This window comes from Capsicum annuum, chromosome 3, assembly GCF_002878395.1.
Source record: "Capsicum annuum cultivar UCD-10X-F1 chromosome 3, UCD10Xv1.1, whole genome shotgun sequence".
Classification (NCBI taxonomy): Eukaryota; Viridiplantae; Streptophyta; class Magnoliopsida; order Solanales; family Solanaceae; genus Capsicum; species Capsicum annuum.
The window spans coordinates 226,780,862-226,798,772 of NC_061113.1; the positions used below are offsets into that span (position 1 = coordinate 226,780,862).

The 17,911-nt window shown below is 32.4% G+C and overlaps 2 long non-coding RNA genes across 2 annotated transcripts; one reads left to right on the plus strand and one right to left on the minus strand.

Moving 5' to 3' along the window:
• The first annotated feature begins 591 nt into the window (after positions 1-591).
• Positions 592-2,741, plus strand: LOC124897080. Its single transcript, XR_007053664.1, has 2 exons — positions 592-1,165; positions 2,274-2,741. It is a non-coding gene; the product is annotated as an uncharacterized LOC124897080 (long non-coding RNA).
• Positions 2,742-12,451: 9,710 nt separating this feature from the next.
• Positions 12,452-14,600, minus strand: LOC107863160. The gene is made up of 3 exons (XR_007053666.1): positions 14,142-14,600; positions 13,864-13,924; positions 12,452-12,592 (listed from the first exon to the last, which is right to left on the minus strand). It is a non-coding gene; the product is annotated as an uncharacterized LOC107863160 (long non-coding RNA).
• Between the last annotated feature and the right edge of the window lie 3,311 nt (positions 14,601-17,911).

Below are 17,911 nucleotides of genomic sequence, written 5' to 3' on the forward strand. Positions count from 1 at the left end.
AGTTTAAGTAGCTATTATGTATTTTTGTATATATCAATTTGTATAAATCTCTTATTTAAATAATCATTTTATTGAAAATTAAATTTTAATCAAGAGTTATGTTGAAAATTCATTAAAATAGATAAAATCTTGATAAATATAATTTGTTTTTGAAAATAATTTATTTGAAAAATATTTTTTTGAATTTTATTAGATCAAGAAGTTCGAAATTAAAATAGTTGTTAATTTATTTCAAATTTTGATTAAATTTAGTCAATTTATTAAATTTGACCTTAATTGAAATCAACTTGACCACAATTTCAATGCAATTGGTCAATTAATTTTCAATTAGGTTAATATTTAAATTCAACTGACTAAAACCCTATCAATCAGGCTATTTATTAAATAGCCTAAAACTAATTACCTAGCCTCTTTCCCACTTTTAAATTGGGCCAACAACCCACAACTACACAACGCCAAAATCAGTTGCAGCCCACCAACATTACAATACACAACTCCAGCCCATACGACCGAACCGACCCGGCCCAATTCCGCTTCTCTCTTCCCCTTAATCAACGTACAACAACAATTAACAACAACAAGCACCCTCAACAAAACAACGTTATCAACAACAACATCAACCACACGTACAACATCAGCAACTCGCTACAACAACAACAACAACAAAGAATATAACAACATCAGCAGCGAATCCGGCGAAACCCGCGAACCCAGCCGACCCGTTTAATAACCCAGTAGTAATAACGTCCCTTTCAACAAAAGTAAAGCAATGAACAAGTCAACAACTCCGGCTCATCCCAACGAATTAATTCAGATTTTCCTCAAAATCGTTCGATCAGAGTCAACGCGGGCAGTCAAGATTAATTCATATTTGAATTTCAAATTTTTCATCCTCAATTTCTTATTTGTTTCACCCTAAAACAACCCCATAATTCACTATAAATACGGTACTATGTAGAGAGAAAGAAGGAGGATTTTGGGGAAAAAATTTGAGGATTTGGGAGTAGCATGCTTTTAATCCCACACAACCAAAAATCCTAGAAGAAACAGACTCAAAAACTTGATTCTAACGAAAAAAAATTGAACTCCGAAGGATCGAAATTCAAACTTCGGTGGTGAAAATCCGTCGCCAAGGTTCGTTGTCGAGTTCACTGCCCGAAAAAAGGTGAACCCCCTCTCTTTCGACTTTCATCACTATTTGTTTCATAGCTTTTTTTAGTATAATATAGTTATTATGCAGTTGTTGCTGTAGAAATTTAGGATTTTACTGTGTTATTTTGACAAAATTCAACCTCACTTTATTTGAAAACAAAATGGTATAAATTGATATTTTATAAATTAAATTTAGTGAAAGAGTCCTATGGAAATTGCTCAGGTCACTGTTTAGTTATTAGAATTATGATTTTGTTTAATTTGTGTTGATAATTCGAAGGGTGCGCGTAAATTTTTTAGCGAATTTTGTTAGGGTGAAAATTGGAGGTTCTTGTAATGGTTTATTGTGTTTGTGAATTCTGTTAACTATTGTGAAAAGTTGGAAGTTCTTGTAATGGTTTATTGTGTTTGAGTAGTGAACCAAGGGTGAAATTGGAAGTTTTTGTAATGGTTTATTGTGTTTGTGAATTCTATTGAGTATTGTGAAAAGTTGGAATTTCTTGTAATGGTTTATTGTGTTTGAGCAGTGAACCAAGGGTGAAAATTGGAGGTTCTTGTAATGATTTATTGTGTTTGTGAATTCTGTTAAGTATAAAGTGAAAATTGGAGGTTCTTGTAATGGTTTATTGTGTTTGAGTAGTGTAACTGGTAAGGGTGTTTATTATATTTGTAATATGTTAACTCGAGAATATAAATTGCTCCTTAGAAGTAAGGAAAAGAATTTAGTTTTAGGATATACAGAAAACAAAGAATTCATGCTATTTTTGTCTGAATATATGTAATAATTGTTATTTGAGAATCATGTTCACTTGCTTAGGTTTATTTTGTACATTTTTATACCTCCACCCTCATACTATTATTTTGATGAATGCTGTGAGTTTAATAACATATACTAATCTTTATCATTCTTTAATTACATTAGAATAGATTTCTTTCTCTTAACAATTTTAGAGGTCTTTCTACAGTTATCGGGCAGGTATGTTTTAAATGTGTGAGATCATGTTAACATTATTTACATAGGCAATCTTGCATTCTGTTAACTTCCTACGTACTAAAGTGATTATTATCCATCTAAATACTAGTTTTATTTTTGTTTATTTGGCATGTGAAATTCATTTAAGTCCATTGGACTCCATTTTTCGCATTTCCGAATGCTCCAAAGAGGCCTACATCATCTTAGATTCAAAAGCCGCAACAAATGTCCGAAATGGACTAATGCATGAAGAAAATGGATTAATATAGCTGTTGGTATACACTGATATACGCATATATACGGGTCGTACCGGTCAAGAGCGGCTGGTGTATGCTTATGCGTGGTGCATAACAAAGATGGAAGCAAGTATATGGATTTATACACTGATATACTGCATATATACAGTAAAACGTAGCAAGGCAAAGCTGTGATATACAATTGGTATACATGGATAAAAATGGACTGAAGTCCATGAATTAAAGCCCAAAAGCTGGACAACTTTATTGATGGGCTAATTTAGGGCCCAATTTTAATTCTTATATTATTTTTTGGGTAACTTACATAAATTCCTGAATCTATAAGTGATATTATATAAAATCTCGACTATTTTGTTAATTATATTTTATCCCGATTTTTTGAAATGGTGATACATTTGTTATACGGTGATACATATAAAAAAGTGATACATTTGAAACTGACTGGATATTTATTTAAGGAAGTAACAAATTCTCTTTTATTTTGTGGAGCAAATTACGCACAATCAGTTACACAATGAATTAATTAGATTCAAAAAAAATTTCAATACGCTAATCCTCGTTTATTCTGAGTCCTGCTCCTCCTCTCGTCCTCGTCGACTCCGATCATTCCGTACCGAAAAACTCAGATCCGGTGCCGGAATGTAACAACTAGTACAGTAAACTACATATATTATATGACTGAGTTAGCAAAGTATGAAGGACAAAGGCTCATAAACTTACTGTATTTTCAAATTCAGATGTACAGAGGTCACCTGAAAGATGGTTCATACAAGATTTTTGTATTTTTTTCTTCTTTTTTGTTTTTTGCGCTCTGCTTTTTTCGGTTGGTACGAAAGAGTGGTGTTTCGGTTGGTAAGTTGTTATGGGAATTTTCGGTGGTGAGTGGATCGTTTTTTAGTGGATCGGTGTTGGTTCACCGAAACAGTGAGCTCCGATGATGGAAATGGCTGCTTCATTTTTTGATACAGTGTGAATAAAATGTATCACCCATTAATAATATATGAATCACCTAATAATCGAAATAAATAATTATATCTACCATATGAATCACCATAATACCATATGTATCACCTATTAATATCATATGAATCACCCAATAATTGAAATAAATAATTGTATCTACCATATGAATCAACATATACCATATGTATCATCCATTAATATCATATGTATCATCTATTAAAATCATACAAGCTGTATTTATCGTATGAATCACCATAATACCCATATAATGATATCATATTTATCATTCATATGAATCACCATTAAAAGAATAAACATGAATGAATAACTAAATAAATTTATATATGTATCAATCAATTTATTTTAAAAAAATTGGCAGAGATTTTAGGAGAGGAAATATTGGAAAAAAAAAAGTTGCATGTGTTAAAGGAGGAGAAAAAATCAGGAAGGAAGATACTTAATTGATGATAATTAGGGAGATTTTATGGAAGAAAATCTTTAAAAAAAAATAGTTTGAATGAGTTAATGGTGGAGTAAAAATAGGATGTGAGGTTTTGTTGATATGTATCAAGAGTAAAATTGAAGATCGAAATTTTATGTACATTTTAAAAAGTAAGGGATATTGGGTAATATAGTCTATTAAATATGAGATTTGTATAATTTAACCTTATTTTTGGTGGCTTGTATTGTTTATTTGTATTAACCTTCCCAAATTTCCTAATTTGATTTCTCATTTTACTTGTCTTTTTTCATTAGTGAAGAAGAGACAAGTTTTTTTTTTCTATGTTTTACCCTTTGCATTAATTACTTTTTCTTTAAATTAAAATGTAAACATCATTTAATATGGGTACTATGATAAACTAGCCATGTTATTAATTATTTTTCTTAATCAATGTACCATCTCAATTTAGGACGAATAATTTGAGACGGAGGGAGTAACATTTTAATCAATTAATCTAGGTAAATTCCTTAAGGTGTTATCATTTTATTTTATCTTAGTTTTCTTTTACTTAATTCATAATTTTCTCACATAATTTTATATTATCTAAAACAGATTAATTGGTTCCTTCGATTTTCTCCTTAAAACAAGTCTTCTAAAGGTGAGTATTTTATTTTAGGATGACATAATAGTTTATTTGGATTAAAATAATTTTCTCCAAACTTAAGAAATTAATCTTCAAATTTAGAAGCTAATTTGTTTTGAAAATCAAATTCTCAAAAATTAGCGAAACATTTTTAATTTAATACTCTCTTAATATTTTTTCAAAGGTATTATCTATTACATAATCGACTTTTCTATAATAATTAATAATAAAAAAATAATTCTATAATCTTCTTATTTTACAAAAGCATAAATTTATTTCCCTCTTAAATTTAAAACTTGCAACTTCATTTAAACGGATCCTCCTTTAATTCAAAAAGAATATTTTTAGTTGAATGAATAAGTGCCTTTTAAAATAAACGATTTTAATATTTTCTATAAAATTAAGTCTGTGAAAATTAACCACTTTTAGTTAGTCAAATTAGTTCTTTTTGATAAACTGTTTTTAGCAGATGCTCCTAAGTGCCTTAAAAATCTTATTAGGACGTTAATTGAACCCTTATCTGTTATCTATAGTTTCAAAGGTTTATTTCTGTTTTTAAATCTTTGAAACTCTTTTAAGTTTTTTCTTGATTTTTCTATAAAAATCAAGTGACAGCTCTGTGAATTTCTTAAAAATTATTTTAGAATTTTTTAAAATCTTTTGAAAAAGTTTAAAAATTTTTTTTAGATGAGATCCTAAAAGAATAAAACAACAACTATAGGTTTCTTAATTGTAGTAAAATCTGATTGTGATGCTTTGGGTGAAGCCGAAACCTTTGGTGTCTCATCCTTAAATTATGACGTTTCTTTTAAGGCTTCACTAGCCTTAATATTAGAAAATCCATTTGTGGTCTGCACAGCCTTGGAGGCGACAGGTGATACTGGAAAACCTGCATCCTCTGCTTTACTTTCTTTTGAGAGTAATTGTTTATAAAACTTGAGCACGATTATTTCCACCAAAGTACATCATCTTTAACTGATCTGGAGACCATGAATCTAAAGTTGTAGTCCTGCAAGAATGAATTTATAAGAAAATGGAGGGTTTTAGAAACGCCAAAATAATAGAGAGAAGACAAACTATACAAAACAAATTGGGATGAAAGGAGTACAGAAGAAAAGGAGGTAGTGCCAAAGGCAAAAGATCACCCTTGGCCTATGACAGATATCTCAAACCCTAATATTATCAAACCCTCCCTGATACATACTAACATGCACTCAAAACTCTTATCTTCCACTTCTGTATCCCCGCACCCACCCATCACCCCACACACACACACTTTTTCAAACAAGCTCATATAGATGAAAAGAAAACACCTCAAAGTTTAGCCTTCATGGCCTTCCATAGTCTCCCATTGCCAATTGTCCTCATAATCAATCAAATCAGGTTAGGTTTAAGAAGATACCCACCATATTATTTTTGTCATCACTTTCTTGTTATCGTAAATAACATTGTCTTTGTTGTCATTGCTTGACTTATACTTCTGATATATATATATATATATATGCTGGTTGTTAGAAATAGGAAGAGGTGATGAGATGAGATGAGATGAGATGTTCAACTATGGAAGTGATAAGGCCCAAAGTATAATGCAGTGGTTAGAAAAAATAGGTATGTCATATTAGCCTGTTGTCAAAACGAACTAGAGTTACTGAAGTTTCTCCACAAGTTTGAAACCCTATAGCATCATTAAGTACTTAATAATTTTAACAATTCATCCAGTTTAAATTAAGGGGTTTTCTATACCAAACTATACTAAGTTTTAAAAAGAATTTTCATGACAACACACGTGAAATTGTAGCTTCTTCAAAGTACATTTCTGTCTGCAAGTCCTAGATATCAGAACACTTATCCAACAGTGATTCGCGCATTCAATTTATTAAAAATTTAGAAAACCTCTATGTGTTTTACCAACAACTAATCTACTGAACAAACATTAATCCATGCATTCAATTGATTAAACTTACAACCTCTAAGAAAGCTTAATTTAAAAGTAATTTACGTATCTGAACAAGGTTCATTTCATTTGAAAACACTAGCTACTAATAAATGGCAAAATGAAGAAGCTCTAGCTCTAGAGCTGTTGTAGCAGAATGTAGAATGGAGATGACAACCCAATCTTCCAGTATACCAACTTTTTTCTTTTAGAGAAAGCTAGGGTACTTTATTATTACAAACACTATGACAGTGCGCAATGATACAAGGATATATAGAGAAAACACATCCCTTAGCTATTCAGGAAGCTAACACTTCATCCATGCATAAAGTTGACATGCAAAAGACAAGCATAAAAGAAGCATCTTTAACAAACATTTCATCCACATATGCCTTCAATTTTCTCCTCGCGCATGCTTCAATATAATCTCTTTTTCAGAATATTTAACTTATTCTCAATAAAGAGTAAAAGCATTATGGTTATTCCACTTGGGACTAGAAGAGCATATATAGTTAACATGGGGGGAAGGAAAAAAAAATAAAGGAAGTCTCTTATACGTAAGGAAAGGATTGGATATGGTAGATACTGTCATGTCTTATCCACACAAGCCTGACAAGTATCTGTAAACTTTTTTTGATAAATGAACATCAAGGATGGAAAGCACGTGGAAATTATTAAACAAGGCTTTTACCTATTCTTTTCACTTTGCCTTAGCTCCTTAATAATCCAACACAAAATCATGTCATATGGAAAGCAGAAATATTCGGAAGCTCATGAAACAGAAAATTTGCAACTTGCATGAACAAAACTTGCAAAATGCATGGAAAAGGAAGAAAAGGGAAAGAACAATAGAGCAATACTTGATGGTTATGTGAACTTGCCATATAAAATAGATCAAAATTGAAAAAGAAATAAAGAATAAAGAAATCCAAAGCAACCATTGGTATAGTCATGATCACCCACCTAAGATAAAACAAGATCGGAAAAAGAAAAAAGACAAAAGGCAGAAAGAAAATCTGTCACAAAAAATGAGGTGCATAAAGAGGAAAACAAACAAGTGTAGCATTAGTAAATTCCATTATCTTAAGGTCCAAGGAAGATGAGTAAATTCCAAAGAAGAGCCTTAATATCATTCAAAAATGCAACAAAGAAAAGAAAGAGCTGCGGCAAACATACTTTATGACCGAATGGTGCTACCTCATAAAAGGATACAAAAATTACTCGTGTCAAAATTACTTCTAATGAATCTTTAGATTACTGGCAAATGACAATTATCTGTGTAAAGTATGGTATGGATATCTTTTTTTTATACATAGGAAGTGGTGTAGTCCTTTTATGTTTCTTTTTTTCTCCTTAGTTCGTGAGCCATAAAGGGTACCATAGTGGATAATATATCAAACATAATTTATGCCAATAACTAAACTCTAACCTTATGAGTAATATCCCTAGCAAGTTCAAGCGCTTTGAGACGAGCATCACCGGTAGGAACGCAGTAAGTGACAAGCCCAGCATGATCAAATGGAATTGTTTAGGGGGCACCGCAAGATAGTGAAAGACACGGAGCCCCGTTTAGTCGACAAATGAGCTCTGACAAGTCACATTCATACCTATCAATCCAACATCTTTCCCACTTATCTTTCGGCCAGTAAATATTAAATCTTTTTCAATTGTTTTTCCAACCAATCGAGGAAACCATTGTTTTTCTCCTGCTCTGTAAAGTACAGGAATGGAATAAGAGGGTAACTTTAAGAAGACATCATAGCATGCAGAATATTTAAAGAAACTTCTGAATTTGGAAACCTAAGAATAGTAAAAATGATGAAGTGACTGCAAGATAGTGGAAATATGATATGGGACAAAGAGGCCTCTTAACTTTCGAGGACATGATTGGAGACCAATACATTGAGACAATATTTAAAGAAACTTCTGAATTTGGAAACCTAAGAATAGTAAAAATGATGAAGTGACTGCAAGATAGTGGAAATATGATATGGGACAAAGAGGCCTCTTAACTTTCGAGGACATGATTGGAGACCAATACATTGAGACCCGAGCTTGGGGGCTGCCCAACCAAGAAGGACAAGACTTGAAGTGTCAAGAAGGCCTTTCAAAGCACTCCAAGGCTGCCCAATTCTACATGCCAAAGACGGCTCTTTGTAATGGCTCATTAAGGGCATTTTAGTCATTTTATAATAAGTTGTAACCTAGCTTATAAATAGAATATGTTAGGTCATTTTCTCACAACTTTGATGACATATTTTGAGAGCTCTAGAGAGAGAGAGTCTTGCAAGGTGGATTCCTTGTAAACAAGTGTGGATATCACTTATGTTGGTGCTAGTTTTGAAACGTTGGTTGCTTGAGAATCCCGTTCCCTTGAGGTCATCGTAGAGCTTGGTGTTACTTGTATGAATTCTTGGGTCTTTGTGTTCAATATAAACTTAGGTTTATAGTGTTTGTACATTTGTATGTCAAGTTACCTACCTATCTATTTCATTATTATTGTTGTTCATTCTTAGGTTTGGTGTCCCAAAACTGAGACTTTGTGTTCTTCTTGTTCTTGTACTTGTGTTGTTAATGTAGTTTGTTGGCTCGCTGATTTAGAGGTGTTGAACACCTTAATATCTTGTTGTTATAGTGTTTTCATTGTTGTTGTACTAAATCTGAGAGTGGTCACCAAAGGGGTCCTCGATTCTTCAAACTTGTGGACTATTTTGGTGTTTGTTTTGTGTCTTCTATGTCGATCTTGTATCATTTGGTATTAGAGACATCTTTGATTTTGTTTAACAAGATCAGTCTTGGGCTTGAGAGTTGAAAAATTAAAAAAAAAATGAAGTGTTCTTGAGATTGTTCTTGGCCGAAAGTTGGGTCTTGTTGTTGTCTTAGCCGAGACATATTTCTTTGTGACTAGATCTTGTAGTCTTTTGTTTGTTTAGATTATTTCTAGTGTTGGTTTCTTTCTCACCAACATTAAAGTGTCTAGATCTAAAGGTTTGAGATTATATTGTTGACCTTGTTGTTGTAAATTTGAAGTTGGTCGTGTGGTACAATTGTTGTGGACTTGGAAATGAATATTGGTGGAGTTGTTCTTGTTCTTGAGAAATTGTTGTTGTGATATTATTGTTCTTGAAATGTCTTGACCAATATAAAGTATAACATAGATCCAAAAAGGTGTATGATAAAGTTGAAAGGTGGTTGGTGAAGAGACTTGAGCACATCACCTCAAGGACTTGTCAACCACTTTTCCATATTTCAAGGACCTTGTTTTGCGGGAATAGTACAAGTCAAGTCTTACCTTTTTGAGTTGAATTTGAAAAGGTTTCAAAGACTTGAATTTTTCCACCAAAAGACAAACTCTTCCATTTCAAATTGTATCAAGACAAAAGCTTCAAGTTGGTGATTAAAAATTGTGTGGGACCATGACCAATTACGTGGCTTTCACGTAATCACGTTTTATTGTTCACGCAACATAATTAAGCTCAAATTTTTTATTTCTTAGTTTCTAATCTTTGTCTCTTAGTTGCCTTTTGTTGATTCTATTGCTAATTAACAAACTAGTAATTGTCTACTAGGTTGTAAATTGGTTTTTGGATTCGTTTATTCATGTCTACATTTTCTTGTGTGCTTTTATCTTTTTGAAATCCATTGTAGTTTCTTGATTCAAGTTTGTACGTATTTTATTTGAGTTGTTTCAAAAGAGAATCTATTCTGACCTTGAGCCCCAATTGGTACCAAGTAATCTCCTTGGAATATAAACGAGTTACCAACACTTGTGAAGCCAATTGAGAGACATTTCAAAGTGGGAGAGCTTGAGAGCTTGTGAGGATGTTTTCTTTTCTAACATTGACTAGTTTGTTGTTTTTTGTGTTTTTGTTTTAGAATTTCTCTTGTTAGGTACTATGGCATTGGAAAAAGTGACCATGAATGATGTGATGGATGCCATAATGGGTATGAAACATGACCTTAGTAGTCGAATGGAGAGAATAGAAAGAATAATGGGCCGAATGAAAAAAAGAATGGAAGGGATGGAAATCTCTCTTTGCAAGGAGTTGGATAACTTGATAGAGCATCCAAGTCTTCCTAATCAAATTCCCGTGAGTGGACATGCTCCACATGAGCTACAAAGTAATCAAACTAACTCTTGCACTCTAGTGAATGAGGCTAGTAGCCAACTAAGTGTGAATGATAGTTTGTCTTTAGGTGAGATGAATGTTCCTTCATTTTGTAATGATAATGTACAACTTGAGATTATGGATACACTAAGTGATCCTAATGATGACAAAATTGATTCTTCTAGGAAGATCGATTTATGTCCACCTAGTGTTGAAGCTATTGTGACAAGTGATAATACATTGTCTTGTGGAAGTCATGAAGACCAACTTGTGAGTGGAAATGGGGATGTTGAAAATGTTGGCCGAATGACTAAGGATGACCCTCTAATTATTTTTGTTGTTGACCATGCTAGTATAGAGGGAACATATGATCGTATTAGTGGTAGTATTGGGGAAAGGAAGTGTGTCTTAAACCCGTTCCCATGGACACTCCACCCATTTAATCCCAGTGATCATTTGAAATATGGTGATGATGTCTTTTGGAATGACTTGAATGTTCGTGGAATGTATGGCCTTCCGATCTCAATTTTCAAGTCTATTTGTTATTCCAAGAAGAGTCTATGTTTTCCACTTGATAAGCAACTTTTCTTCCTTGTTTCTTGTCACGCTTATGTGGATAGACTAGTTGATTCTTTCTAGGAGGGGTGTTCGGGTAAGAGGGAGATGTGGTATTTAGACATGGCTTCTTGTGATTGGAAGAGTAGTCTACTTCTTAAAGACTCCTTGCTTCCACCCGTAGTAGTTCCTACATATGATGGTTTTCTTGGTTATGTTGCTAATGGAACTCACTTGAGGGAAATTATTGATGTTAGTCTTAGCCAATTCCTTTGTCCTTTAAGTGTTAACTTTTCTCCCGATGTTGTGAAGGATGTTTGGTTATATGTGAAGTTTGAGCAACCTTGGCAAGATATTGTGATTGATTACACTAACCCTAACCCTCATACCTTGAGAAACTTGTGTTTGCTTGTCCTTCCTATTATTTTGCAAGGTTCAGATTTGAGGTCGAATCCTTTTTAAGAAGGAGAGGATGATACGGGACAAAGAGGCCTCTTAACTTTCGAGGACATGATTGGATGCCAATACGTTAAGACCCGAGATTGGGGGCTGCCCAACCAAGAAGGACAAGCCTTGAAGTGTCAAGAAGGCCTTTCAAAGCACTCCAAGGCTGCCCAATTCTACATGTCAAAGTTGCCCCTTTGTAATGGCTTATTAAGGGCATTTTAGTTATTTTGTAATAAGTTATAACCTAGGTTATAAATACAATATGTTAGGTCATTTTCTCACAACTTTGATGACATATTTTGAGAGCTCTAGAGAGATAGAGACTTGTAAGGTGGATTCCTTGTAAACAAGTGTGGATATCACTTGTGTTGGTTCTAGTTTTAAAATGTTGGTTGCTTGGGAATCCCATTCCCTTGAGGTCACCGTAGAGCTTGGTATTACTTGTATGAATTCTTGGGTTTTTGTGTTCAATATACATTTAGATTCATAGTGTTTGTACATTTGTATGTCAAGTTACCTATCTATCTATCTATTTCATTGTTGTTGTTGTTGTTCATTCTCGAGTTTGGTGTCCCAAAATCGAGACTTTGTGTTCTTCTTGTTCTTGTGCTTGTGTTGTTAATCTAGTTTGTTGGCTCGCTGATTTAGAGGTGTTGAACACCTTAATATCTTGTTTTTATTGTGTTTTCATTGTTGTTGTAGTGAATTCGAGAGTGGTCACCAAAGGGGTCCTCGGTTCTTCAAACTTGTGGACTATTTTGGTGTTTGTTTTGTGTCTTCCATATCGATCTTGTATCAAAATATCCAGCTAATCTTATAAAATTAGAACATAACACATCCTTCACCGAATTTATGAATTTTGTATAAGCAAACATAAAATATGTAACTGAGACATACCCCTGGTATTATAGCAAGTCCTGTTTCAGGTAAGCCCATCACTGCATCTTTACTTGAATTACACATCATCGAACTAGAGAGAAAGAACGAGAAAATATGGCATTAACTTAGAAATGCAAGAAGAATGTACCACATGTCCTGATATCATAAGACATTGCCATTTCAAGTCCCCCACCCAATGCTATACCCTCAATGGGAGCAACTGTAGGGATATGAAGAGCCTGAATAAAACAATAATATTTACTCAAAAAGAGAAAAGAAAAAAAGAGGATATGTACAACTTGGCCCATTTTATGGTTGTTAAAGATGTGACGAAGAGAAGCAAGATGTAGTATGATGCCATGAACCAATAATTTTGAAGCAGGAATTCAGAAGAGTGTATAAACAATAACCTCTTGTATTCGTCCAAAAAAAGAAAAACTTTTTCTTGAGCTTTAAGACTTTATGATCGTTAATTTATTATACGAAACAACATTACAAGTCATGTACCTCCAAAAAGGAAAACGTTGATCACAACGTGCTTAAAATATCCTAAACTTCCGACGAAGTCATAGTTTTTCGTTCCTACGTAGCGAATGCCAATCAAATGAATTAGCTATCATTAAGTACAAAACACAGTAAGGCTGCGTACAATACACCCTTGTGGTGGGGCCCTTCCCCGGACACCACGTATAGCGGTAGCTTTAGTACACCGGGCTGCCCTTTTTAAGTACAAAGCACAGTAGGAGTATCAAACACTAGAAGTTCTACTGAATGCATAAATAATATCTAATACCAAAATATCAGCTTATTCATATGACAAACCAATCCTAAATCCAATCCCCACAAAGAAAACTGCATCTGCAAAGATGTTTTAAGCCACACAGAGGATGCATTTGCAAAGTCTAGAGAAATCATACAACAGAGAAACTTATTAACATTGAAAGTTGTATATTCGGCAGATGTCTCCTAGCTTATGATTTTTATTGTTTCTCTTATCAACATGTCTGCTATACAAATAAGCGTAAGATGTACGTATGGCAGATGTCTCCTCACTTATGATTTTTTGTTCTTTTCATTGTCAACATTTCATGCTATATAAATACGCGATCTTTTGGAAGACAACATGACTCTACAGAGACAACTCACGAAAACAGCTAACATGAAATAGGAAAACAGATTAAACATTTCTTATTCTAAAAATTGGAACCTTTAGTTTTTACAGTTTTAGTGCTTCCCAAAGCAACCTATCATGTACTTTTTCTTCATTGATCTTATGGTAAATTGGATTCCTTTTCTTTATTTTTTGATATAGTGAACCCCACCATCTAACTCTCTCTCAGGGTCCAAAAGTGGCTTTCCCCACTTTCTCCCTATGGTGACTTGAACCCCCAATTTCATGGTTGAAACAATCAACTTTTATCCTCATCAAACTCCAAAAAGATTAGGAGAAATAACAGAAAGAAAGACGTAATATCTACAAGTGTGCAAGAAATATTCAACAACAACATACCTAGTATAACCCCGTGTAAATGCAGCCTTACATAAGGTAAAGAGGCTCGTTCTGGTAGACCCTTGGATCAAGTAAGGCACATCCAAAAAAAATAAGTAAATCAAATACACTAGCAAGTAAATCAAAAGACAAGTAGCAACAACAAAATGTACGATAACTGAGGTAAACGAAAATTACTAAAATCAACAGTGATAGGTAAATTACACAATATTCGACGACCTGCTAAACTTCGACCCTTAGACATCAATTAAAAAATAACATAAGAGAAACAGTTGTACCATGTCTTTATGCAGTATTATAGTCATAATTGCTTGATTGAGCTTGACATCAATTTATTCATGACTAATTGCCCAATTCACATAACAAGCTAATACAAAACGAACAAAAAAGCAAAAGCATTCTAGTTTTACTAAAATGGTGGCTGATGAAATTTACATTGTTTTATTTGAGTCAATTTCAACTTGAACCAGACCAATTTTCAGGTTTGCAGGTGGTTGATGCCTTGGGTACGATGGAAGAAAGATAACCCTAGTTGTATGGTGGAAGGAAGAAAACCTTGAGTCAATTTTCAGGTTTGATATTGTGGCGAGAGAAAAGGAAAAGTGCGATTTGACACTGCCATAGATATTATAAGAATTGGTGAACAAAACCCTAACTGTGCGATTTCAAGTCCACACTAAAATACGCAAGGATAATAATAAATCCTAACTGTGCAACATTTCAGATGAATGTTATTATGTATTATGATTTTCTTTTTGATAATTAGAAATTTGAGGGAATATAATATTTTCATCCTAAAAATATTGGAGGGAATACCATATTTTGATGTAAATTTTATAAAAGTTATAACACAACACATATAAATTGTAGTTTTAAAATAATAAAAATAGTCATATTCTAAAAGTGTAACCATATCTGTAAAAAGTGTTGCCAATTATATAATGATACGGCAACAATTATAAAATGTAGTCTATAACAGTAAAGAGCATGCTTTACAAATGTTGTCAAAATTATTGTAGCTTAAAGCTAAAACTTAAGGCTACATTTTAAAAGTGTGCCCAAAACTATTTTAGGTAACACTTTATAAGTATTGTCAAGATTTAATGTGTCCTTAGGCCAAAAATGTTGTAGTGTACCTAATTAGAGTTGATGATCATAAATTATGGACATATTGAATTGATTTTCGAGCTCACTTGTATATATATATGTGTTGGATGGATTGGATATCATCATATTGAGTTGATTATTAATATTACATCCTCATTCCATACATATGCATTCATTATATATTGGTACCATTGAGAAACACTATTTTTGAAAGTAAATGAGATATTTTTATGAAAGTCCTCTCTGTGAACATGATCCAGAGAGGAGAGATAAGTTGAGATTGAGATTGAGATATAGTATATGGGTTTTAAACCCCCTATGGATCCTACCTGGTAGCTCTGAGCTCGATGAGTATATACAGAAAGTTATGAGGTGACTTTCATCATCCATCCCATTCACATTGCATTTGCATATCCATCTTGCTTGTTTTCCTTAGTTTCCTTGACTTACGCTTATTCTAGTATATTTTTGTATATATTTGTATTTTTTCTGTAATCTGTATCTCTATATGTTATAAATGCTAATGGAGATGGTGTAGGTTAGCGTTTGAGACCTTTTTACTTACAGGTGACGTGTTTATGTGTATTTTACTTATCTTATTTTCTGTTTTGCTCAGTCGGCCTATGATACCTACTGAGTCCAAGTGAACCATACGCACTCCTACTATGTTCATTTGGTGCAGATCCTCGTACGAGCACTTTTCGTGATAGCTAATTTCGTGTGGAGACTTCTAGAGTTCGAGGTATTGATCTCCTCCGATGTTAGGAGCTGAATCGGACCTCATCTATTCTTATTTGTCTTTATTTTGATTATCAGAGACAAATACATATATTTTTAGTTTTCGAATATTGTATTAGATGTTACATTGCGACACCAAATTTTGGAATCGGATTTATGTATTTCTTTCACTTTTTCGCTTTTACTTATGCTCTAGGATTTGACTTCATTCTAGGAGTCCCGCCTTGGTGTATGTTATAGTTAATTTCATGTTTCTTTTATCAGTTTGTGTGGTTAACTTAGTTATGAAGGCTGAGCCATGATAAGTAACATCATGACCTTTTTTTGAATCGTGACACCTTTACTGCAGATATTTTTATTAACGATGAAATGAGTCATTATAATAAATAAAAATCAATCGTTATAGCCAAGAGTTTAAATAGCATCGAGCAGAACAAGTCAAATTTGTCTTCTTTTATCTTTTCTCTTAATAATGTAATCTCAAATTAGAGTTATTTTAAAGTTGTGTTTGGCCATGAAAACTAGAAATTTTAAAGTTGGAGATGGAGTTTGAGTTAAAATTGGAGTTAAAGTTGTGTTTGTCCATGAATACAATTGAAGCTATTTTTGAATTTCTGTGATAGAAGGAAGATGGAAAAATATGAAAATAATTTTTTTTATTTTTCACATTTTTAAAATACAACTTTAAGTTGTATTTTGAATTCTCATGACTAAACATCAACTTGAAATTGTAATTGACATTAAGTGATTTTTTTTTCAAGAAAATAAAAAAATTCTTATGGATACACGAGCAATAAATTCAACACTCTTTGTAGACAGATTATATCAGGATTAAAGTTTGGATTTAAATTTATCATATTTGGTATGAGGTATTAATTAAACCCTAGTAACATTATACCACAATCCTAAATTATATTATTCCATCTCCTAGGCTGTATACAGCCTAAATTACTAGGTGACTATTTCACCATTGAATGCATTTCGTGTGTATTAGGTGGATATATATATATATATATATATATATATATATATCTATATCTATAATCTATATTTATAATCTATAATATATTAAAAGTGTGAAAACCTTATAAAGTGATTTGAACTTTTTACCCTTCATTGAAAGATTTCACTTTAGACAAATTCGTCTTTTCATTATTTTTTTTATTTTAATATTGTTAAATATTAACTATAATTAAAAATAAAAACTTTTCTTAAAATAAAATTTGGCATAAAATAAAACCTTTCCCAACTAAAATAGGCTTGACAAAAAAAATAAATCAAAAATCCTATTTCCTAAGTCCAAAAGAAATTGAAAAAAAAGCTTTCCCAAATAAATATAGGATTTTACATAGCTTTTTTCAATTTCTATAAAATCATGCTAATTAGATATTTTTTTTCTTCATCACAATTTTGTCTTAATTTTCATATTCTCGAAAGCGGTCATATATAACCACGAAATCCAATTTAATTCATAATTATGTTACATTTATTTAAAGAAAAATTCATTAGTGATCATGATTATCCCTAATTCTTTAATTTATATTGAAGATTGTGTGCATGGGTTAAGAAATTATTCAAATGATTATTTTTTGGTTGATATCTATTAATTTTTAGGAATAAGTATTTTTAAATCATTAATGGGGTAGCAGTACTTATTCCTTTCAATTAGTTAAAAATATACCGAGGTTGTATATATGCTTTATTTAGAATATTAACTTTGCATCACCAAAATGCTAATTAGGTTCAATATGCACACTTTGCTAGCCATGTATGAACTTGAGCTAATAATTAATATTGATCTAAGTTAATTTCGGTTAATTCAAGATGCACGTATTTGAGTTTAATTTTGATCCAATCATTAATTCATTTCATTACTTTGGTTCAGTTTTTGCTTCTGCCTGAATAGATTGTTCAATGTATTTTATAATGTTGTTGGGATAAATTTCATAGATAGTAGAGTTTAAAAAAAAAGAAAAAAATTTATATGTTGGTACATAACCTAGATGTGAGAGGTTCGATATAATTGGTATGAGGAGAAGTAGAAGTAGGCCAAAGAAGTTTCCGCAGAGCTTTAACTTCTTAAAAGAAATGTTTATAGTAATGTGAATACCATTGTTTATAACACACATGTATATGTGCAAATATTAGCCTTTTTTAAACCTTTCTGATGATTAACACAAACTACACGTGAAAAGAATCACAA